This window comes from Nannospalax galili, unplaced genomic scaffold, assembly GCF_000622305.1.
Source record: "Nannospalax galili isolate Female #2095 unplaced genomic scaffold, S.galili_v1.0 scaffold556, whole genome shotgun sequence".
NCBI lineage: Eukaryota > Metazoa > Chordata > Mammalia > Rodentia > Spalacidae > Nannospalax > Nannospalax galili.
In genome coordinates, this window is record NW_008338253.1 from 313,137 (window position 1) to 315,012 (window position 1,876).

At 43.0% G+C, this 1,876-nt stretch overlaps 1 pseudogene; it reads left to right on the top strand.

Annotated features, from left to right (window-relative positions):
- Positions 1-867: 867 nt before the first annotated feature.
- Positions 868-1,389, top strand: LOC103734156 (annotated as a pseudogene).
- The last annotated feature ends 487 nt before the right edge of the window (positions 1,390-1,876 follow it).

A 1,876-nucleotide genomic window follows, 5' to 3' on the forward strand; every position in this document is an offset into this window, starting at 1 on the left:
GATGAAAAAATGTAATGAATAGAAAATTTATAATGGAGGTTCTTATAGGTATGATTAATAAAATCAGAACAAGCTGGATGTGGCCGAGAATACCTGTAATCTCACCACTTGGAAAGTGGAAACAGCCTTCTGTCTCAAGGTCACATCTATCTATAAAGAATAAGGTGACTATATAATATATATTCCAAACAAGAACCCTTTTGAGAGATAGGGATGTTGTTAACAATCATATCAGAACAATAAGACTGCTTTGAGAAAAATAGTAGAACTAATGGTTATTCACCAAGACCATGGGAGGATTAAGAGCAGAGTAAAAGGAGTATGTCAGGCTATAAATTAATAAGGAAGTTTAAAGTTACAAATGAAAGGAGCTCACTATTTGAACTTCTGGCGTTCTTAACTCACTTTAGAATTAGTGTTTAAAAAATAGGCCGCAGTCCAGCGTGGTGGAACATGCCTTTAATCCCAGCACTCAGGAGGCAGAGGCAGGCGGATCTCTGTGAGTTCAAGGCCAGCCTGGCCTACATAGTGAGTTTCAGGGAAGCTTGGGGGAAAAAGAGAGCCTTTCTCCAAAAGACAAAAAAAAAAAAAAAAAAAAAAAAAAAAAAAACAGGCCACATAGCAAATACATATTTCATTCCAATAAATACGAAAGAAAAGAAAATCAAATTCTTATCTGAAACTAGGTTGAGAGACTGCGTGCCCTGTAATCCCACCTACTGCCCTATTAGGAATGCCTAGCCCCACCTCCGAGCCTCAAATGAACCCATCCACTCCCGCCCCTCCACTCACAACTTCCAAGACGATCTGCAGCTATCTTCTGTTTCTGGAAGCAGCTTCTTGGCAAGCTCCATCGTGCTCACCAACATGAGTGCTCAGAGTCTTCAAAATTATGCCATCCAGGTGGAGGCCACCATCAACCGCCTGATCAGCATGCATCTGCAGGCCTCAGAAACCTACCTCTCTCTGGGATTCTTTTTCAAAAACCACATGTCTGTGGAGGGCCTGGTTCACTTCTTCAAAAATCTGGCTGAGGAGAAGCATGAAGGTGCCCAACTTCTCCTGATGAAGAATCAGCACAGTGGTTGCGAGCTATTCTCCGATGTGCAGTTGCCACTCTCGTGTCAGTGCCATGGGAGCCTGGATGCCATGGAAACATCCCTGGCCTTGGAGAAGAACCTGAATCAAGTCCTTTTGGATCTCCATGCCCTGGCTTCAGTCAATGGAGACGTCCCTCTCTGCCGCTTCTTGGAGAGCCACTTCTTAGACAAGGAGGTAGAGCTCATCAAGAAGATAGCCGACCGCCTGACCAACCTCCGCATACAGGCCAGCGAGGAAGAGAGTCTGAACGAGTGTCTCCGGAAAAGGCTCACCTTCAACTGCGACTAGGAGTTCTTGGAGTCCAGTGGCCAGTGAGTGGCCTTGAGAGGCTCCTCCGCATTCTTTCGATACCAGCTTTCACACCGAGGAGAAGTGCCCGAACAAGCCATGTACTGCGTGGAAACAGCAGGAGGGGAGAGGGAAGGTATTCTGAATAGTATGAATAATTTGTTGTCTGATTCATTCTCTGGATATTGTAAGTAAATAATTCTTTTCTGAGTAATTTGTGTACATTGAGGAACTAGTAACCTGAATTTTGTCAAAAAAAAAGAAAAGCGTCTGTGTTCATAAATACTGTATACATAGTCTTAGTGGCACTGCAGATTGAAACAATTCTGTGTACTGGACTGCACTCTGAATGGATTGTTATAAAATGTAGTGCTGATTTTTGCCTAGCAAAAGAGAGTACTATATATCATATGAACTTCCCCAACCCCTCAAATCACCCTAAAATTGCTTTTCCTGATTTTCAAGTTGATATGATGCCATCTATTTA